The 24,276-nt window shown below is 37.6% G+C and overlaps 1 protein-coding gene across 6 annotated transcripts in view; it reads left to right on the top strand.

Moving 5' to 3' along the window:
• Positions 1–24,276, top strand: part of PCDH15 (protocadherin related 15) — a gene marked incomplete at its 3' end in the record, with an annotated part of 825,229 nt that overhangs the window by 257,921 nt on the left and 543,032 nt on the right. For all 6 annotated transcript variants that reach the window (XM_081954012.1, XM_081954014.1, XM_081954013.1 and 3 more), the window contains one exon: positions 23,124–23,188. The remainder of the gene's footprint in view (positions 1–23,123; positions 23,189–24,276) is intronic.

Below are 24,276 nucleotides of genomic sequence, written 5' to 3'. Positions count from 1 at the left end.
TTAAGAGTCAGATCTAAAAATTACTCACATTAGAATTGGAAGTTTTTTTGTTCAATGGAGCTTAATACTTCTCGCAAATAAAATAAAAAAGAACACCCAAACCAAACCTTTCCTGCTTTGAAGGGCCTCTCCATCTTCAGGAATAAATTTTAAAGATATGAAAAGAGTTAAAAAGGGAATGACAATTACTCCCTTCTATTTTCACTAATACAGAAGTTCCATTAGTGAAAACAGAGCACTGAATTCCAACCAGAAACTAGATTGATACCGTTGTGTGTACACAGACATTTTATTTAAATTTAAATTTCTATTTTATCAAGGTATCCATGACTTTGTAATGCAGTTTTCTTCTTGTTACTGACAATATGAAATTGGGAGATGCAACATGTTCCCAGCAAAGCGGGCACAAATTCACAATTGATTTGCTAAATTATTACTTCAACCAATACACCAGTAACCATAGATATCCATTTGCAAAACATTTTTCAAGGTGATCAGTCTATACGCAAAAAAATATAAAATCTTAACATTATTTTTCAATACTTTCAGTGTTTCGATTATACCAAATTTGAGTGCAATCCAAAGATTATAACTCTGAACAAATATCAATGGATCACATTGGCTACTTTGTCTTTACATTATTGTTTAGTTTGTTGGAGCAATTTTGTTATATCCATCAATTTTGTATTTGCAGTTCTCATCTTTAATTGCAAAAAATAATGTTCATTTTTCCTTCTTGATGGTGTCAAACTATAAATATTTCCAATTCCTCATATTTCAGTTTTTTAATATTGGTCATACACTTGGTTTATTTCTACAATTTTTAAAATATTTTTTTCAGCAGTTCATTTTTATAGGTTGCTTCTACTACTTTCAGGATGTTTTCAAATTGCATCTGTTGTTACTTCTACTACTACTACTACAATCACAATAATGATTACCAAATCACTATTGGTAATATCTTTTACTGTGGAGTCTTTGGTATTCTCTGACCTTGGGTGTTTGGAGACATATCATTACCGGTCTAGTACCAAATACATCCCTGCCCATTCTATATTCTTTTGTTCTTTTGATATTCTGAAATCCTGTACCTGTATTAAATTATGAAAAATTGCACAGACAAAATGAGGTTTGATTCACTTGTTCATGTTGTCAAAATCTGTTTAGAGGCTTCCTAAGAATTTTAAATTTTACAAGGTTGCAGATACCTGCATGTGGCTATGATACAGTGGTGAAATTCATTTTTTTTACTACTAGTTCTGTGAGTTTGGCTTGGTGGGCATGGCAGGGGAAGGATACGACAAAATCCCCATTCCCTCCCCACTCCTGGGAGAAGGATACTGCAAAATGTCCATTCCTTAACCACTCCAAGGGAAGGATACTGTAAAATCCCCATTCCCTTACCACTCCTAGAGGAAGGATATTCAAAATCTCCATTTCTGCCCCACTTTGGGGCCAGCCAGAGATGGTATTTGCCAGTTCTCCAAACTACTCAAAATTTCTGCTACTGGTTCTCCAGAACCTGCTGAATTTCACCCCTGCTATGATGGCTATTTTTGTGACATAATGGAAGAAGAAGATAGATGACATTCTGTCTTTATTTCCTCTTTGCAACTGAATCATTGTTATGATTCTTGGAAGAGTAAGAAAAAGAGAAAAATACAATCCTTGATTGTATAAAAAGTGGCATTGAATCAAGATCACATGAAGTATTAGCACCACTTTATAAATTCTTTAGTAAGACTACACCTAGAATACTGCATTACACCACATTACAAAAAAGATGTTGAGAGTTTGGAAAAAGTGCAAAGAAGAGCAATTAAAATGATTAAAGACCTGGAGACAAAAACATATGAAGAACAGTTGCAGGAATTGGGTGTGGCTAGTCTAGAGAAAAGAAGGACTGGGGGTGACATGCTAGCAGTATTACAATATTTGAGGGGCTGCCACAAAGAAGAGGGAGTCAACTTATTTTGAAAAGCACCAGAAGGCAAGACAAGAAAACATGGATGGAAACTAATAAAGGAGAGAAGCAACCTGGAATGAAGGAGAAACTTCTTAACACTGTTAAGTAACCAGTGGAAAAGCTTTCTGTCAGAAGTTATAAGGTGCTTCATCACTGTAGAGTTTTAAGAAAAGACTGGACAACCACTTATGTGAATTATGAAAAGGGTGTCTTGCTTGAGCAGGGAGTTGCACTACAAGATCTCCATGGTCCCTTCCAGTTCTAGTCTGTGTGAACTCGTGAAGCATTCCTGACCTGCTCTCGAGTTGCCATAGGCAGGGGGATGTGGAATCGAACAACACATGAACTTGCACTTCAGTCAAAACAAAGCACATTCTAGCCAGTCACATCAAGGTCATATCCATGCAGACCCACAGTGACCGGAGGGAGGGACCTCTACAACAAACAAAATTGCTTTATTGGAGAATGTGACTGATGACACACCTTGGAGGGAGGGGCAAACAGGGTCAGAGCCAGGGTGCAAATTAAGTGAGGTCAGAATTGGCTTCACTTGGTCTGTGCCGACATGAAGCTTCTAATAAATAACTGGATTTCTCTTGAAGCTTGGCTTAAGGCTCATGATTTAATTAGGGCATCAGTTGGAACCCTGACATTCTGATTGAGATGGCACTTCCTTTCAGTATTGATCATTACTACAACAACAGATTTGGTGGATAGGAATGAGATTTTTCCTTTCCATCACGGATTAAAAATTAAAATGGGAGAAATTTTAGAGCGCTGTTATTTTAACATTGTGATTATGGTTTATATATTTATTTTTTATAATAGCTATTTTACTATGGATTATTATTTTTGCATATTTATAATTGATATATCTGTTGCTATATCCAACTTTTGTGCACCGTCCAGAGTTGCCTTTGGTGAGATGGACAACTATAAAATTTTATTAGATAAATAAATAACGTTAGAATTTGAACTGCTAAGAATCTTATTCTAAGCCCACTAGCTATGCAACTTAGTGATGTTTAATAACCTAACAATAATTGGATTTAGACTTCCGGTTCCGGCGGCTACGGCGACAGGCAAGCCTTTGCCTGCTCCCGCTCTCCCGGTGGGCTTCCCCCGCTTCTGGGGGGGCACAGGACGCCCCGGAGAGGCGTCCTGCCGAGGGAACGGCTTGCGGAGGGTCCTGGCGTCGGCGGCGGCTGGCGGGGGCTTCTCCGCTTCGTTCTAGGCACCGGGGAGCAGTATCGGAGGGCGCCCGTGTGCGCGCGTCTCGCCCCATGCCGATCGGAGAATACACTTCTGAATGAAGCAGCGGCGGTGTGGTGAGAGGCTTCCCTTCTCCATTCCCTCTCTTTTGAATTAATGGACTTTTCAGCCTTTTTTTAAACAAAGTTTCTTTCGGACTTTTGCTGGAGGTGCGGCTAGAGGGAGGGGGATTCCCCCCCCCCCCTTGGACAAGCGGCTTGAAAAGATTTTGCTCTCGCCCCCAGGGGAAGGAGGGAGGGGGAGAGCCAACTAATGATGCCTCACCCCTATAAAAGTGACTTTCCTTGGACTTAGATCCAGAACTTATGGGTGAACTGAGAATTTTCTGAACTTTTAAAAGTTTGCTATGCCTCTGAGCCCAAAACTGGCAGGGCAAGATGGCACACTTCCGTTGTCTTTGTGAACTGTGAAATTTGACTCCACCTTCAAAATTCAGGCTTCCGGTCTTTGTCTCCGAGCCACCCAGAGGAATCTCTTGTGGATTGTGATTCCTTGAACCCTTTGGAGAAAAAAAACTTTCACCTATTGCTAGAGTTACTAAAGAAATTCCCATCTGTCTGGATTCTCTGTCTCCTGGACTCGTCTGCCTGCTCTTCTTCTCCAGCTGCCCAGTCTCTACAGTGATTGATTCCTTTGCTTTCCAAACCATGTCTCCAAAAAGACCACCTCCTGGAAAACCTGGTTTTGCTACTTCTGCTCCAACATCTGCAACATCTAGCCCAGCTACACAGTCAAAGATAACAGAATTGATGCAACCCAAGACTACAGAGATAGACTTTCAACAAATGCTCCAACAAATTTTACAGGGCCAAGAGGAAATTAAGAAACAGCTAAGGGAAATGAAAGATGAAATCAAAGAAAATCAAGTGCAAATCTATAAGAACTCACAGAGACTGGACGTTGTGGAGGGTGGGGTGGCGGAGACGAGAGGGGGGGTTGAGGCCTTGCAGATGGGAAACAAAGAACTTGATACCCAACAAATGAAAACAGATTTTGAGAGAATGTCCTTCTATCTTAGATTCCAAAATGTAATAGAAACAGATGGGGAAAATATAAGGGACATAATGACCAATATTTTAGCTGAATATATACACAAAGATAAACAACAGATGGAATGGGAGATAGATCTGGCTTATAGAGTGAACTCAGTATATGCCAGAACACACAATGTGCCCAGGGAGGTTCATATTAGATTCCTTAGGAAAAGCACAAGAGATGAAATTCTGGGTGTGCAAAGGGGGCAAACACTCACATACCATGATAGGGAGATAACCATTCTAAAACAGATTCCCAAAAAAATTAGGGAGAAAAGGAAAAATTATTCGCAATTGGCGAATAAATTATACCAGAAGGGGGTGTGGTTTAGATGGTTGATGCCTGAAGGTATGCTGATATTCTGGGAGGAGAAAAGAATTAGAATTAACACACCCATAGAGGCACAGGCCTTTATGGAAAAAAACAAAGCGAACCTAGAAAAAACAGAAGATACCACAATGGTCACACAGGACACGGGAGGGGCCGGAGCTCTGCCAGCAGGGGGAGAAGGGGCAATACCAAGAAAGCTCAGATCACAAAAATGAATAAGAAAGCCACAATGTTATAAACAAACCGAAAGTAATAATGAAATTATATCTAGATTATATATTATAACAATATAAGCTGACTGAAAAAATTTTTTTTTCTAGAATTAATATGCTGATCTTTTATGACTATGGATTAATGCTTGATATATGGATGTAACCTATGAGATTGGAGGGAGGGGGCCTCTGTCACACTTGCTACTGCCAAAATCTGTAACCATTCCATTTACCCTTTTCCCTATAAATGTTTTTAAAAAACCAATAAAACTTTTTTTCAAAAAAAAAAAAAACAATAATTGGATTTATATTGGCAATTAAAAATCAGAACTTTCTAATATAATGCACAAAAAAGACAAAGACACTTTTAATTTGGCTGAAAGGGAGTTGAGCTGAAGGTGCATAAGAAACTTGATAAACCAGACATAAACACTTTGGTCTATTTAAATAACTAAATGAGATGAAAAACCATCAAGATAAATGTCATAAGCACTGAATATTTTCTGTCTTCAAATATAATAATTCCATGTCATCAACTAGCCTGAAAAGTTGAATCAGACTAGAATTCTACCAAAGTGGTTTTGTGGTTATTACTATGGGTCAAAACAATATAGATATTTAGCATATATAAGTATTTGTTTATATAGCGATGGAGGAGGATATGGATCAGTGGTGGGTTTAAATTTGTTTTATTATCGGTTCTGTGGGCGTGACATGGCTTGGCAGGGGTAGCTTGGTGGGCGTGTTAGGGGAAGGATACTGTAACATTTCCATTCCCACCCCACTCCAGGGGAAGGTTACTTCAAAATCCCCATTTCCTCCCGATCAGCTGGGGTTAGGGATGCAGAGAATAGATGGGGTTGGGACCAGTCAGAGGTGGTATTTACCGGTTCTCCAAGCTACTCAAAGTGTCCGCTACCGGTTCTCCAGAACTGGTCAGAATCTGCTGAACACCACCTCTGATATGGCTCCTCCTTTGCAAATTTGCAATCTGGATTTTAAGATAAGGAAACATCATTGGAGAAATATAAATGTATAAATTGTATCTATAAGCACATTTTTATTTTATGAAATTTATAGGAAAGTGAAAACCCTGGAGGGCTGAAGGTTCTAAATTTACTCATATCATGTACATCTACATTAATCTTGCATTAGTTTCTAGATACTTAATTGACAAACGTTTTCTTAGAATATGCAAGCTCTGTGAAAGAATGCCTGAAGCTTCATAATTACTTGTTTTATTAAAGCATCCAAGATAAGAGCATAATATATCTGCTAATACTGTTTTACAGCTAATTATGCCCTTAAGAAGTGACATAGAGGTTTGCTGTAGTACACTGCAAGCAGTGGATTGTAATAAGAAGATGCATTATTATTTTCTTAATTTGTACATAAAGATGTAAGCCGAAGACCCAGAATAAGTAAATTTGTGGTTTCAAGGCAACCACAATAAATGCTGTGTAGGACTCTGAGGAAATAGAATTTACATTCAACAATATCACAAAACCCAGTTCCATTACATGGTTTCATTTCTTCCCGAGATATAAACAAACATGCATTTTAAAGTTATAATTTAACATGGAAATTTATATAGATTTGTGTAGGAGGAAAGATGCATGCCAAAGAAAACGTCTGTGCTTTCTCACTCTCCAAATTTCTTTTCAGGGTCCTGCTATTGTCTTATTTGGGATGTCAGCCAGGCCTTTAAAAAGAATCTGGCTGAAAGGTGTAGCAAATACACTGCAGAGAATAATGGAAAATGTAGAGAGTTGAAGGAGATGCAGAAGAGGAACTGCGGTGATAGAGGAGGAGGAGGAGGAAGAAGAAGAAGATAGAAAAAACAAAAAGAGAAAAAGTAGGAGAGAGAGAGAGAGAGAGAGAGAGAGAGAGAGAGAGAGAGAGAGAGAGAGAGAGAGAGAATTGTTAAAACCCTCTAGGAAACCAAAAGCCATTGGCTCTGGAGAAAGATAGGCCACATTGCCCCATAGTAGCCATTCCATTGATAAATAGTTAAGTAACCTAGAATTGAATCATACGTAAGATCCTTCTCATTGAGAAAAAAACATAGCTCCATTCATCATTCCAGTTCTTGGAAGGTATCCATGGAATGGCCCTGTTTTCTTTCATGATTCTTCAGCGAACAGCAAAGAATAAGACACTTCAATGAATCAAAGATAATAGCCTAGAAACCTGTTAGGGATGCTGATTACCAGAGTGGGATCAGACTGCCATATTACACATATACCCCCACCCAAAAACACCAACACCAATAACTGAAGAACATTCATACAAATTGGTACTTTTCTACCTCAATATACATCCATTTCATAAAAAGAGAAGCTCCCCCCTCAAAAAAGCTAGTCAATTTATTATCCAGCTTTATAAGGGGGAGGAAGAATCTAAATCTGAACAGTTTCCATCCCCAAAGATAACAGGCATATAGAAACAAAAAGGCAGGATGCTAAAGAAAATAGAAAAGGCTTTTGAAGCTGGTTATAGAATCATTTCCACCAGTCTTAGGAAACAGGTAGAAAAGCCAAATTGATTAGTACCTCCTGTAGCTGATTAACTGAAATATGTAGGCATATATGTATTTATGGTATGTATTCTCCATACTTTTCCTCCTGAACTACTGCAATTCCTAGAGTAACAGAAATCCCTTCTGCAATATTCATTATGACAAAAGGGGGGAAAGGTTTCTGAACCTAAATGCTGTAGAATGATATTTGTTGAGTATATACACATATTTATATTCTACCACAACATAAATGATTGGATAACTTCCCATTGAATACTAATGGCTTGTTAATGTCATTTTGCATCCAGGTATTTTTCCCCCAAAAGGTACATCCAAAGTTTAAGGTAATGATATAGACTCTATTCATATGTATGTTTAAAGAAGGAAAAAAGAATAATGAGTCATCTGAATTCAACTGTGTCGTGTCACTTACATAAGCTGAGAAAATCAAAATTTGCATGGTTTTTTTATATATACCTTTGGGAGGGACTGAGAACTAACTTGAAGGAATAAGTTTAAAGGAGCTGTCTGTGTTTTTATTGCATTGAGAGTAATAGGGAGAGACATTTAGTCTCCACTACAGTGATCCAATGCAGACAAAATCTCATCAATTTTGCCTGCCTTTCTTAGGAAGGGAACTGCTGGCAAGAGGCATTCTCAACAACACTAAATTCAGGTGAAATCATTGAGGCTTGACTTGCATTCAAAGTGCTGGAAGACACTTGGTTATTTTACTTGTTTAGGGAGCACTGGGTGAGAACATTTTACCCCATTTCTAATGTTCTAATGCAAGATTCTAAACTATTCTAAAACTATTTTAAAACGATTATCTTTGTTAAAAAAGATTTGAAAGATTTGCAAGCAATCAGTAGAAAGAAAAGTAAGTGAGAGCCGGAGGGAGGGAGGAATAGATGAACGGCCAGACGCCAGATGGTGGATTCCTTAGTGCTCTCTGAGCTTGATCATTTTCTTGCAGTCATTTTCTATTCTATCAGATATAGATAGATGATAGATAGATGACAGGCAGGCAGGTAGACTGTGTGTGTGTGTGTGTGTGTGTGTGTGTGTGTGTGTGTGTGTGTGTGTGTGAATGGGTGAGTGAGTGTGAGAGAGAGAGAGAGAGATAATGTGGCAATTTGTTTAATAAAGGTAAAGGTTCCTCTCCACAGTCGTTCCTATCCGCTAGTCGTTCCCGACTCTAGGGGGCAGTGCTCATCTCCGTTTCAAAGCTGAAGAGCCAGCACTGTCCGAAAACATCTCCATGGTCATGTGGCCAGCATGGCTAAATGCCAAAAGAACACGGAATGCTGTTGCCTTCCCAACAAAGGTGGTTCCTATTTTTCTACTTGCATTTTCTACATGATTTCGAACTGCTAGATTGGCAGAAGCTGCACAAGTAATGGGAGCTCACGCTGTTTTGCGGCGCTAGGGATTCGAACTAGTGAAGTGCTGACCTTTTGATCAACAAGCTCAGCATCTTAGCCACGAGTCTCCATGTCCCTCTAATTTGTTTAATAGAAATGTTCAAATTACACTAAATTCTTGTATCCTCCAAATTAAGACAAAAAACAAAAATAAGCCTGTTTGTCTTATGGAGATAATGAAGCATTTTAATATACATGTAAAAGTGTGCAGTATAACTGTGGTAAATGATGGCAAATTGATTTTATTCAAAGCTAAGATAGAAGTAATAATATATAGATGACTTAAGCAGACAATTAATCCAAAGAGCAAAGATCTAGTACTTGCTATAAGAATCTATAAGACTACTACTGGCTCAAAAGGGAAAACAGAATACAGAAAGTGAATAAAAAAATCTGAGGTCCCATATATATTGTTAATATTACCATTAGCACAAAGGTTTACAAAGCAGTATGGTAGTATTGTTTGATACAGTTTGTGGGTGTGGGTGTACAGGTATGTGTTGGGGCTGCAAGACAAGAATTATCAAGACTAGAAGTCTATTTCTTTCTCATTATCACCCATAAATCACTTTCACAAGAAGATAAACATGATAAACACAATAGAACTTTGCTAAGTGGGAGGCAGCTTACTATACTAGCTATTGATGTCCGTCCATCATGTTCAAAGAGAACCTTGACATCTAACGGGTTGTGGGCTGTCCACATTGTGTCTGCAGGTGGCTGGTAAGGCCTATACGGGCATAATGTTCTGCTGCATGTCAGGCAGACATGTGTGGGCTCCATTGTTGCAGCATTTGCAGCTCTGGCTTTGCAGAATGTTCACTTCTCTTGTGCTGTGGTTGTTCTTATGTCTTCAAATGTCTGGCAGCTTGGTGGATCAACATGCAACATGTCGATCGGTCTTGTACCAGGGTTTCCCAGGAAGTGATGTTGATAGTCAGGGACTCGAGAGAGGCTTTCAATGTGTCTTTGTATCACTTCCTTTGCCCCCTGTGCAATCACTTTCCTTGAGACAGCTCACCATAAAGGAGCTGTTTGGGGATGTGATGGTCTGGCATCCTTGCAACATGGCCTGCCCACTAGCTATTAAGAACAGAAGGAAAGGTCTAACTCAGTGGTGGGCAACCTTTTTTTTCAACTGAGCCAAATATCGCCAAAACCACGATTGAAATTTATTTTGAGAGCCACATTTTTAAAACCGAAAATACATAGGATGGTACACTGTTTTTAGTTTCAATAAACGCTGTCATTTGAAGCACGCAAGTCTTAAAGCTGTCAAGTTACAAGATCCTTGCATCCCTAACCCTTTAGAAAAAAAAAACCCCAGGGGTCTTCAAACCTGACAGCTTGAAGACTTGTGGACTTCAACTCCCAGAATTCTGAGAATTGAAGTCCACCAAGGGCATCAATCATATTAGCCCAGGGATCTGCAAAATTGGCTCTTAAGACTGGTGGACTTCAATTCCCAGAATTCTGAGAATTGAAGTCCACCAGTCTTAAAACAGCCAACTTTGCAGACCCCTGCAAAGCCTGGTGCTGGGCCTTGCTCCCCCATTGGTGGAGCCCCAAGAAGCGAGGAGGGAGAAAAAGAGACGGAGGCCAAGGAGCTTCCCCCCCCCCCGCAGCAAAAATCTAACCGGGGAGCCGGGCAGTAGCAAATTAGCCAATCATGCGAGGAAAGCGAGGTCTGACCGGGTGGGCAGCGAAACTCCAGGGCTCTCTGTTCTAATTCCCTGTGAAAACTGTTGCCTCTGAAGCGTTTCCCTTTTTTCTTTTCAACCCACAATGATTAGGGAGGATCCTGAAGTCGGGCGGGGACGAGAAGCGAGGAGGCAGAAAAAGAAACGGTTTCTTTTTCTGCCTCCTCACTTCTCGTCCCCGCCCAACTTCAGGATCCTCCCTAATCATTGTGGGTCGAAAAGAAAAAAAGGGAAAGGGCCGCTTGTTTTGAAGTGCCCGAGAGGAGGGAGGGGAGCGGGTGCTTCAAAACAAGCGCCCCTTTCCCTTTTTTCTTTTCGATCCACAATGATTAGGGAGGATAATAATCCGGCACCCAGAAGAGACGCATTAAAATGTGTAAAGAGCCGCTTGTGGCTCGCGAGCCGCGGCTTGCCGACCACTGGTCTAACTGTTCCTATAACAGCACTGATGGAGAGAAATCAGCATGGATAGCCAGCGTAATTCACTCTTAAGCCTTCTTTCTGCTTCTCTTGATACTCTAGAAAGAGTGCAGAGAAGAGCAACAAAGATGATTAGGGGACTGGAGGCCAAAACATATGAAGAACGGCTGCAGGAACTGGGTATGTCTAGTTGAATGAAAAGAAGGACTAGGGGACACATGACACCAGGGTTCCAATCTCTGCCACAAAGAAGAGGGAGTCAAGCTATTCTCCAAAGCACATGAGGGTAGAACAAGAAGCAATGGGTGGAAATTAATCAAGGAGAGAAGCAACTTAGAACTAAGGAGACATTTCCTGAGAACAATTAACCAGTGGAACAGCTTGCCTCCAGAAGTTATGAATGCTCAAACACTGGACGTTTTTAAGAAGATGTTGGATAACCATTTGTCTGAAGTGGTGTAGGGTGTCCTGCCTAAGCAGGAGGTTGGACTAGAAGACCTCCAATGTCCCTTCCAACTCTGTTATTCTATTCTATTCTATTCTATTCTTGTGGTAGAGTGTGAGTTACCAAATCGTGTTCAGGCTCCAGGTAAAAAATTGATAGGAACATTCATCCAATTTATAAGTTCAGAAATATCTTAATTGATCAGAGTTATCAAGCTGACATGGAGTAAAGTATTATTTGTTTCCTATTTCCTTACAATTAAGTTTTAGTTTAAAGGTTTGGTTTTCATTTAATAAAACAGAGAAAAAGACACTATGGGCTCTTTTGTGTGTGTATGTGTGTGTGTGTGTGTGTGTGTGTGTGTGTATAATCACAAGAGGACCAACCATATTAAAGCTATTTTACTGTTAAATATATTTAAAGAAAGGTTTTTGCTCCCGTTAGCCTCACTGCTTATACCTTAAGTAGACTATTTAAAAAATGTTATTGCATATTTACAGATAATACCCCAAAGACAAGAAACATATAATGGGTGTTAAAATTAAGGGGAAAAAAAATAAAATAATAAAAAAGAAGAATCAGTACCAGTCTCAACAACAGTGAGATATGTGTTATTTTGTTTTCAAAAATAGTTATCTAACATTTTTGTGAGTAAGATAGATATTTCAGGGAGATGTGATCCTATTCTGTAAATAGAAGTAAGCCAAGAAAGTAACTTACGAAAGGCATGCAAAGGGATCTAGAAATGTATATGCATCAGTATATGATGCTGTATATGACGGTTAAGATGCTGGCCTAGAAACCAGGAGACTGTGAGTTCTAGTCCTGGTTTAGCCATAAAAACCAGATGGGTGACTTTGGACCAGAAGTGGTATTCAGCAGGTTCTGATCAGTTCTGGAGAACTGGTAGCGGAACTTTTGAGTAGTTCAGAGAACCGGTAAATACCACCTCTGATTGGCCATGCTACCATCCATTCTCTGCCTCCTGAGTCCCAGCTGATCGGGATGGAATGGGGATTTTGCAGTATCCTTGCCCTGGCATGGGATAAGAATGGAGATTTTATAGTATCCTTCCCCTGCCACGCCCACCAAGCCGCGCCGTTGCCATCAAGCCATGCCCACAGAATTGGTAATAATTTTTTTTTGAATCCCACCACTGCTTTGGACCAATCATTTTCTCTCACCTAACTCACCTCAGAGGCTTGTTCTTGTGGGGGAAATAGGGAGAAAGGAGTAATATGTATGTTCTCTACTTTGAGCTATTTATAAAGCACTAAAGGTGGGAGAAAAATAAACTAAATAAAAGTACTGATGCTATTTTAAATACACCACATTTATTTGCCATTCAATGGAAAGTCTTGTTCGGAATCCATTACACAATACTCCAGTCATTATTAGCTCTGCAACTATTTTTAACTTCATATAGTTTTCCGACATTCTTGGGAATAGCTTGGCTTCAGATTTACAATCCAAATACTTATGTTCAGCCAAACATAAGTTTTGATTCTCCAGCATGCACAATACACCCATTGGTTACAACTCCACAGTAGGAGATTCTTGTATTTGGCCTACTAAGTATGCATATTATGCTGATGTCCTTGGAAAGGGAGAAGCACATATCCCACTTCTAACCCATCTGTGACAATTACAAATCTCATCCCTGAAGCTCAAGTATTGAAGTTGGTGAGATTGGAATCTCTGATTCTCATTCAATTTTGGGGGGGAAAACAAAGGAACAGATGGCAGAACCTTTAAAGCCAAACAACAACAACAACCCAGCTATATCAGTGACTAGAAAAATAGGAAGAGGAAGAAGAATGTTGTTGTTTTTTTAAATGTGGAAATTATTTCAAGTAAGAGGGTGGAATTCTTGTGTACATGAAAAAAGTCTCTGCTTCATAATTTTCTTAGGTAAATATGCAGCAATATCTACGATATGAATATTTTTCAATCAAAATTAATAATTTCAAAAATGTTACTTTTTACTATTTATATTTAACCAGAATTTGTGATACATCATTTCTAAGAAGTGGCATCTTTATCCTTTTTCTCAGTCTAAGTTGACGCTATAGGATAAACTGGAAATTTTATAGATCAACATCATGAAACAAAATAATGCAGAACTTCTATGTCCTGTGATTTACGGTCAATGCTGAAATTTACAGATTGAATGAATCAGTAGTTTACTATGATGATGTCTGATTATTTTCCAGGTTAAAGGTTAGATATTATTTGCTAACAATTGCAATATTTCCAACCTCTGCTGACACCTGCAATATTTTCCTCACTAGGAACATGCAAATTATTATAACCTTCAAAGTATTCTTTACAAGGTGTCTCCAACCTTGGCAACTTTAAGACTTGTGGACTTCAACTCCCAGAATTCCTCAGCCAGCTGGATGAGGAATTCTGGGAATTGAAGTCCGTAAGTCTTAAAGTTGCCAAGGTTGGAGACCTCTGTTCTTTACCATGACTTTTGCTACCTAGAATAATCCATACCATGCAGTTAGATATCTTGATCCCTTATTGTCAAGGCCAACACAGGCACAATTAGGAAGGAGGACAAAAGACACTGTCATTAGGTCCTGAAAAATCCTCCCATCCACAGGAGCTTTCATGAATAGGAATGGGATCAAGCTGGACATTTGCTAAGAGACACAAACTTTGAGCCTGGATTAATTCCATCAAAAATGAAAACACTAGTAAATTCTAGAGTCGTCTTGCTTTATTTCACCAAACCTGTCATTGTATTTTTAAGTCAAATGGTACAAAGTGTGTACCTTAATAGAGATAAGTTGTATATAGAGTAATAGCATTTTATTTCTTGTGACAGAATATTCCCCAGGTGCTATTACAACGCCATTATTCATTACCTCAGAGTTAGGAAATGGAACTTCTTACTTTTATTTTTTCTTGGTTTGCTTATTATGGAGTGTGGATTACATGAGATTTATGTCTCAGAAGCAGAGAAATGCAATGAAATGTGATTGTAATCAATGAATGAAAGGAGGCGGAACCAATATCTGGTATGAAAAGAAAGAACAAAAATGGGGGTTAGCTGGGGAATGCAGTTTTGATTAGGAAAAAAAAAAGATAAAGCACTGCAAGCAAAGTAATTACTGTGAATGAATTAAATACCTCCCTTTTTTTCAGAAAGCATCAGCCCATTTTATAATTAACAAGTGTTTACCAATCTACAACTAAGGAGAAATTTCCTGTGAGTGAGAATGATTAATCAGTAGAACTGGTTGCTTTCAGAAGTTGTGGGTGCTCCAGCATCTGAGGTTTTAAGAAGGGATTGGGCAGTCATCGGTCTGAAATGGTATAGTATCCCCTGCTTGAGCAGAAGGTTGAACTAGAAGACCTCCCAAGGTCCCTTCTGACTCTATTATTCTGTTGCTCTGCTGTATATCCCCAACATTTTTGAATTCAAATACCTAGTTACTTAACACAATTGTACAAAGTATACAGTTCACTTAGTAAATAAGGCTTACTATATAGATTCTATATTTCACAGCCACATTTTGTGAAATAATCATAGATCAACATCATATGAAACAAAATAATTCAGAATTATTTCCCCTGTTATTTTATACCAATGACCACTTTACTTAGATGAAATAGTTAGAATAACAGAATAGAATAACAATGCGCAGCATGGCTATTATTAAGAATATGGTTTTTTTTTCAAACAAAGCTCTTAATAGTGAGTGGGTTTCACACAACATGTTTTCCCAGGATTTTTTTTAACATACACACCACTTCCTTTCTTCATATATTAGGATCATATCACTTACGAATTAGAAGAATATTCATTCACAAGGTTAGTTGAATGAAGATGATTCTGGTATAATTCCAATGGTAATCTTCCAAGAAAAGAGGGAGGGGACAGCCAAGATTAAAGCACTCATTTAGGGAAAGAGAATGAGTTAAAAGCAGCAATCTTATGATTTTAGTCCTATTATCAAAATGTCCAAGTTGTTTTGCATATACTTTCTTTGCAGTGCTATATGCTATCAAGATAGCAGTATTGATTTTGTGTAACAGAGAGTGAACTACTGATACCATTAAATACTCTGAGGTTTTGCGAATTTACATCAAGAGAGGACAGCATCAGATTAGAAATCTGTTTTGATCATTTTCCTTTAAAATGAAGATAATGGAAAAGCAAGTCTTATTACCCATTCCTTGAGTTAAATTGCAGTATCTGATTTAAGGGAAAGGGGAGACAGCATAGATGCTATTAGTCTGTTCTTGACAAACACCAAGTAGTATTATTAATGAGAATAAAAAATTAATAGTAAGAACAGTGTGTTGTTTCAAGTCAGCATTTCCCCAGATATGCTTGCTTAAATATGAATATTCTCATTAACTTTCTGATGAACGTTATCACCCTGTAAAAACTGTCAGAGAGTTAGTGGTTACATATCATTTTAAAAAAAACTGGTTATGCTGGTGCTCTATCAGCATGATCAAAATAAAAACAAAAATATAACAGCTAGGGCCCTTCCTCCTGATGTTGTTGTTATAGATGAGGAAAATGTAATCCCCATTCTAGATTATGTTTTATGGCTCTTATATTATTTCTTCTGGCTACAGCAATCCAGATTGTTTTTTAGTATATTCATTTTCCAAGTGTTCTTTGGTTTCATTGAACAAACATAAACACGTTTCTCTGCCTACAGATATAATGAGTTTGTTCTCTATCTCAGAAACCATGGGGAATAATAAAATAATGTGATCTGATCTGAACTCAGAATAAACTTTCTTATAACAGAATAACAGAGTTGGGAGGGTATCTTGGAGGTCTTCTGATCTAAACTCCTGTTTAAGCAGCAAACCCAATACCTTTTCAGACAAATGGTTGTCCAATCTCTTCTTAAAAATCTCCAGTGTTGGAGCGCTCACATTTTCTGGAGGCAGTCCCAAAAATGCTTTTTCCAAGAGGTAACTGGACTTTCTTTGTTCTTCTTTGCACTTCTCATCCAAGAAGCTGCTTCTCATCCAAGAAGAGTCTTCAAGGAAAAACAAAGGAAGTCCAGTTGCCTTTTGAAGAAGTACCTTTGGGACAACCATGAGCTGGATGACTGAGAATCTCCATAGACATCTGAAGGCAGTTGTTCCATTAATTGTTCTAATGGTACTTTGAACTTTTTATTAATTTTAATCAATTAACTAATTTTGAATAATTGTATTTTGGTGGAACAGGATTTCAGTTATTTCCATCAAAGTAATCAATGCAGTGAAATCAAACTGATTGACCCAAACACACAAATTATGGTGTGGTGGAGAAATCTTTGAAAACTTAGTTGTATCAAAATTCTTAGAAGTAATATTTTTATTAGGGCATTTGAGTAAATATAATTTCTATTTTTGTTTTTTAATTGTTTTGGGGAGAAGAAAATAATGAAGTAAATAATGACTGAACTTTAATTATTTATTCATTTTTATTTTTAATTAAACTTATATACCACCCATCTCATTGCTGAGTGACTATAAATGGCATAAAAATATGACCTGAATTAGTGAGACAACTAAATACTTTGGGTCTTCTCAGATTCTGAGTACTGTTGGGATACACTGGAACAAGAGTGTATTATCTTTTTAAGCTTCAGTGTTTCTCATGCTATCCAATCTTCTTTTCTGCAGTTCCCAAAACCTTCTGTTGCTGAACGTGATGAATAAAAGTAGCATGGAATGTATTTAAGTATAATGTAAGCCGTAGAATGGCTTTGTCTCCAAAAGAGAGAAAACTAGCAGAGCTGGCTGCAAGAATTCTTCCCAGCTTTTTAATCATGGTATCATTCTGATCAGGAATAAAAATGGGAAGATGGAGCTTGGAATGGAGAAATAAGCAATGTTACAAGCCATTGTCTAGCTGCCTTTCCCCTTTTTGGGAGAGGGGGCGGTTTAGAAATGCGAAGAATAAAATAAATAAATAAATAAATAAATAGGACTGCATTGAGGTGTTTTTTTTTAAAACCTGAACATTTTTCTCACAGTGCCTGGCTTGAAATCCAGTCCATTTTTCATTTTAGTCTTCATTTGCCATTCCACATCACCACCAGCAGCAAGAAATTTGATCCAGTTCTGTTCAGTATTCAAATAGTTGCACTGATGTACAGTTTAAGTCCAATTACATAATTTCTTTTCAACATTTCATTGAGTTGGGAAAAATAATAATAATAAAAAGTATAACTCAGATCCACCAAATCTAAAAAAAATAAAAAATACATATTTACCTACATACCTAATACAAATTTGCCTATTTCGAAGAATTGCTTGATCCACTTTCCAAAGTATTGCGCCCATTGAGTTGTCCCTCCTTGCATTTGGGGTTTTTCAAAGTTGTTGAGAAGAAACAAGCAAATGCTTATTTAATCTCATGGGCTTTTCTCTAGTTTTCGTCTTTGGCAAACTACTGTACTGTAACCATTATGCCTTTTCCTCATCTTTGGCACAAAGCCTGCAGAACCTATCTGAAACTTCCCATGGATATTATTCACAATATGAGCTATTTTTAGTGCCAATTTCATTACTGCCAGGTATAGAAATTGAAAAAGAAAAAGAAATCACTTAAAAACTAAGCACTGATTTTAATGGTGAAAAGCCAAAATCTTTGCATTGACTTCTTAAATTTGCATGGGGTATTTGTTACATAATATGCTAAATAACCTGCAAGTTATATTCCTTTCTGATTGAAACAAGTTACATCATTTTAGCCTTTTCTGGGTTTTTTTCCTAATGAAATCTTCTGAAATTTTCTGATTCATATCCAGGATAAGTAAACTTTAAAAAAAAAGGAGACAGACCCATGGTTGAATATTTTTGAAGCCTCAAATACATTCCCAAAGTGGGTTAAGTAATATCTACCTTAGGTCTTGGTAAAGGAACACAAATTATAAATTAAGCTTCAGCAAAAATGATGACAGAACAACAAGGATAACCTTAAAATATCCATTCTGGGTGATGTAACATTTTTACGTACATAAACTCATTGGCGGATAAACCAGTCTCAAAATTTCAACCAAAATATCATGAAACATGCATTACAAGCAAATAATTTTAAGGTCATGACAGGTTTTAAAAAATCTGTCCTGTGGTCAGCAGATAAGCTGAACCTAATTTTTGAGTATATTTTAAAACCACAAGTATGTACAGTTACATTTAATTCTGAATCCTTTTCTTTTGAAATAATTGTCATCTAGTAGATAAATTCTCCTCTCGGGAAGTTTCCAGACTCATTCCTGTATGTTGGACAGAGCAGCCTATGCCATCCTGAGAAATAATGGGAAAATGTGATATTGTAGAGTCTTCTTAATTGGAAAGAAGAGAGTCAGAGAATGCCACTAGGTTAATTCTCCTTTTATATCAGGATTCCAAGTAACACCCCCAACAAAATAAGGCTACAAGTTGCTCCAAGGCTACAAGTTGCTCAAGTTCCATTTTATTAGAGATGTCATATTGGCACATCTGGGAAAACCTGAATCTGAAAGTTTCCAAGTTTTCCCCACCCAAAAGAAAATCCAAGCACCTAACCAGCACCCACATGTCCATCACATGTTCCAATCAAAGCACAGTCCAAACTGGAGATGCCTCCCAGTCACACCCCTCCAGGTGCCGGGCAGAATGTTTTTGACTCTCAGAGAAAGGAATTTTATTATGACTATATACCTCCCCAGCTCCATACAATCCTCCCTCCCAGTTTCCCACAGACTAAATGTGGCAGACCTGAAGATCCAATGCCCAAGATGGCTTCCAAGTGTGACACTTGATCTCTCAGCAGCTTTTGAAATCACTGTCGTCACTGCCTTTCTGAAGAGGTTTTTCAGGCTGAGAGTTGTAAACACAGATTGATAATTATTCCTCTTCTAGCTGCAAGGCTATGAACAGAGGATTTTATTGGATGATCATACCCAACCTCTTGATAGTTAAGTGGTAGTATTTTACAGGGTGTACTGTTCTATCCTCTATATTCACTTTTTGGTGGAAGTCATTAAGGTATTCAGAATGAGGATGCATCCCACTGATCATTAAATCCCACTCTACTACTCTGTATCATATGAGTCATTGTGGAAACCCCAAACCAATGACTGACCATCATATTGGACTCAAGGAGGAACAGTAAAACGAAAAATTATAGACTGTGGGTAGATGATTCCCAACGTAATTATCTGCTTCGGAACAAGTGACTCAGTTAGGTCATCTGATTTGGAAAGTTGATTTATTTTAGAGCATGATCAACTCAGGAATTACATTTTTCAATGAATGTATAATAGATCTGTCCTTTATGTATCTGCTTATTAGTAAGGATAATGCTGGCTTACTCTGTGGAAGGCATTGCATTTGCTAGAGATTTAGTGTGCGTGGCTCAAGGAATAGCATTCTGAATATATACAGTACTTCAAAGCTATATTCTGTTTCCTCATTGTTAAAGCAGAGCCATCATCATCTAAAGTTGTATTTGTTCACTTAAGCAGGATACATTTTATAAGTGTACAAATAAGTTTGAAATTTTTTTTCAATAAAATTAATCATGGAAGGCCCAAGCTATTTCAGCCTTTTGCTGTCAATGCTGTTACCTCAAGTAATTCTTAGTATGTTCCTTGCAGTTTAGTGATGGTGGCAGATACCAAACCACTTGATTTCAGGTCATATGAAAAGGAAAGAAGGATGTTAATATAAAATTGTGGTAATTGTCCAAAATGAGGATGGAATGAAGAAGGCTGAGAATTCTTGCACTTTGTTCTAATACTGTAGCCCAGTGATGATTAACCTTTTTGCACATGCAAAACCCAGAAATGCAATGTAAGTGTCCCTGTGCATGCGCTCCATCCCCGTACATGTGCATGGATCCCCTGCACATCCGACACCCACCCTTGCCCATGTTTGGCTTCCAGATTGGTGCAGGAGGCCTTCCAGGCCAAAACAGGCACGGGGGGAATGTGCATGCATGTGAACCCCAAAATGCAATCCCCATGCATGCACGCATGTGTCCCACATGTGTGCCTTTCCCCCCATGCATGCATGCATGGCAGAGACCCAAAGACCAGCTGGCTGGGGGGAAGCACACATGCATACACAGTGGAGCTGGGTTGGGGTGACAACTGGCGTGCCCGCAGAGAGGGCTTTGTGTGCCACCTGTGGCACATGTGGCCTAGGTTCGCCATCACGGCTATAGCCTTTCTTCCATACTTCTGCTCTCTCTGAATCTACTCTATGGAAAATTTATAGTCACAGCCAATCTAATCTCTGCTTTGCTGAAAAGCATGCCAATGGTTGAACTGGAGTTTCAGATCGGTGCCTGGACTACTTATAACTTCTAAATGCCCAATTGATTAGAAACAGGGAAATTTGCTTTTTACCTTGAGTTTCTTGCATGTACCAAGGAAACAGTAGAGTTGAACAGGTCCTATAGTTGCTTTTCATTCTCCTAAACCACTGAACTGATCTACTCTAACCAATTTTGTTGTATTTAAGTACAATGACAATAAAGATTATACTTATACTTTGAAAAGGACTTTAGAAATGGAGTATCATTTTGCTCATTTATTAGATTTTGCTTAGATTTATTCAGAGTATTTATAAAGCAACATAGTTTGTAGAACTCTTTACGTCATACAGCCTTTACTTCTACAAACACAAATGTCCAATAAACCTTTTGTTAACTTTTGAAATATAGTCCCTGATATCTTATTTGTGCAGTATTTATGGAAATACATTCAAAGAATTTCAAAGGTAATGTGTCATGTAGCAAGTAAGACTCATTTCTGGAAAAGCTAAATTCAAGGCTTTTGAGGCAGGCTAGAAAAAGGAGATTAAGAACCAGTAGAGGGGTTTAAAATTAATCTCTATAATTGATATTGACTTCTATTACTAAAAAAGCTGCATATCCTTAAAAGAAACCCTAATGAAGAATTGCATATAACTACATAATTGGCACTTTTAAAAAAGTAACAAAAGATTTCTGAGACAATCATATCTACTTTCCATAGAAACTTACAATGTACATCATAATGAGTAGCACAGAGAACAAATACAAAGGGTATTTATTTAGCTGTTCTTAAGCTTTATTTTAGCTTTGAGTATTTCTAATTTCTAAAGAAAATTAAATTATATACCATGAAGCACTGATTAAAAATTCTATTAAAATGTCTCTTATTTAGAATTGAATTTTGCATTCCTAAGATGACAACAGAACATTTAAATGGGGCAAGGAGAGAAATAAAATGAAAATAAATAAATATAGTATCCCATTGGGAATCCTACAATTAGTACAGCTCTGCATATAAACAATACATGTTTCCTTTTACATTTTCACTCAAAATTATTGACTTAAGAGATCTTGCTTCTTCTTTGTTCAGTTTTGTCTTTAAATGTTGCATTAGTTCTGGAGTTAATTGTTACTCACTGTGCACAATTACTCAAAAAGAAACAAATTTGTAGTTTTGGATTTCTAAAACAATTTCTTCCTTTTTTGTTGAATAGTAAAAGTAAGATGGGCATCTTTGTGGTCAAAGTCTTTTCTGTGAAATAGAAATAATTAATAATTATTAAACAGAGAAACTCCTAGATTTATACAGATTTAAATTCAGAATAGGGGAATCTAGAATCATATTGTATATATGTGGGAGTAGTGGGTCTGTAGCTTAGAATGGCAAGTTTCAATCCTACATAATTCCCTTCCTCACTTCTTCATATAATCAATCAGAATATTTCATTCATTTGTAATACTGTGCATAAGCTATTAATTTTGCTGTTGAAGGATATCCATAAAGTAAGAAAAAACCCTGAGAGTGTTAGGGAGATGACAGAGTCTAAGAGATCACTCACTCGGAGAAGCAGGCAAGTTTAAGTTCATGCTTAGATCTGACAAAATATTTTTTCCCTCATTCCATGCAGTAGTGGTGTTTTTTTTTAAAAAAAAATTTCTATAGAAATAACCTCTGAGTTACACTAAGAAGAGGTTTTATAATCATTAGAGGAAAAGATTGAACTGTGAGTAGCTTTAGAAGCCACTACATATAAAATGCCAGAACCTGCTTTGGAGTTATGAGGAACCAGTCCTATAAGGATGCGGTTTGCTAAATTCGAATGGTTTGCTTCAATAATTATTCAAACTCATAAATAAGGCCACAGCGGGAGACAGTTTATTAATTTCTGTTGAAACATTTTGATCTGTTGACATTGGAAGTGAAGTAAGGTGTGTAAGTAATTTGATTTTGAGGGTGTCCAACTTCCAAAAGGCTCTAGGCAACTTACAATATTTAAAACACATAATTTAAGAAACATGGTCGCTCAGACAGAACTTCATCAATAATATTTTTAAAAGAGTTGAAAAGAGCTCCACAAACACTGTAATCTCAAGCTTGAGAACAGAATCTTTTGATAAATTATGTTTACTCAACTGAAGAATCTGTGTACCTTTACATTTTTCCAAAATGTAAATTGTGATATTTTTCTCCTTTACACAATTCTATGAGATCTAAGTCAACAGCAAATAGTTTCTTTCCTTTTCTACTGACTTGCTCAACAACAATTTCCAACAATTCCAACAATTTCTTACATTTTCTACATATAATATTAAAATTAAAATATAGAACTGTTCAGTTTTCATTTCTGATTAAATAATGTTTGTATGCCCTATAGTAGATTTAAAAGTTGAAATATAAGCTCTATTCTTAAAGCACTTTAGAAGGTAAACTAGTTATTTAATATATTTGAGAAGCACTTGTCTAATCTTTGCAAAGGTTATTTCACTTTCTGTTAATCTAATTAGTCCTTTTCATAATTTCTTACAGAATGTCTCTAAAGGCAATGGAACAACAGCATTTTCTGGGAAGTGGAGTAATCCTAAACAGTTCAGGTACATTTGTTTTCTTATCAGATAAGCAAAAGCAAAAATCAAATCTGTGTTGGCCCTCCAAATGTTATTATGCTAATAAGAATTAAAAGACAAAGACGAAACAACAACAACCACTGCCTAAAATCGTGTGTGTATGTGTGTGTGTGTCTGTCTGTCTCTCTCTCTCTGTGTATGCTGGTCTTGTTGTATTCGGGTCTTTTCCCATGTAAGATTGAGATTATCTTGGCAACGTTTCGGCGAGGTCTCACTCACCATCATCAAGCAGGATTTTGGGCTTAAAGCGTGGTCGGACCTGACATCTTTTTATAAATCTTGGTGGGGTGTGTGGAGTGCTGGCGTTGTTTCAGTAAGTGGAATGATTGGTTGTGTGGTTGTATCATGATTGGTAGATTGGTGCTGATTGGTGCTGGCTGTGTGTCCATTGTTGTTTCGTGTTGTAACGGCCTGGGTGGTGGGTGGGGCTCATTTGTTGATTAGGGCTGGTTTCCAGATGTCTGGTAGGCGGGAGGTATCATCATGTTTATTCATGTTGTGGGGGTGTTTCAACACAAAACAACAACGGACACACAGCCAGCACCAATCAATCCACTTACTGAAACAACGCCAGCACTCCACACCCCCCCCCACCAAGATTTATAGAAAGACGGCAGCTCCGACAACACTTTAAGCCGAAAACACCAGCCTGAGGATGGCGAGTGAGACCTCGCCGAAACGTTGCCTGGACAATCTCAATCTTACACGGGAAAAGACCTGAATACAACAAGACCAGCATACCTACATACACCCTGAAAATCTACATATACATATACATATATTTATGTGTGTGTGTGTATGGATAAAAATTACATATTGCACACATTTACAGAAAATAAATCTGCTTGAACCTAAATCAGGATAAAAATATTTCATTGAGACTTGCTTCAAGGGTATGTATGATAGCATATGAACAATAAGTGCAGCAAGTAAATTCTACATGCATAAATATATGTTCAAATGTTTTATAGTTATATAGATATATAATCATCTGATATCAAATCTTGACATCTATTTTTCCTATGAAACTATTTCACCAACGCATGACAAAAAAC

The sequence above is a fragment of the Natrix helvetica genome, assembly GCF_964273705.1.
Source record: "Natrix helvetica genome assembly, chromosome: 5".
Taxonomy (NCBI): Eukaryota; Metazoa; Chordata; class Lepidosauria; order Squamata; family Natricidae; genus Natrix; species Natrix helvetica.
This window is presented reverse-complemented; position numbering and strand designations above follow the sequence as displayed.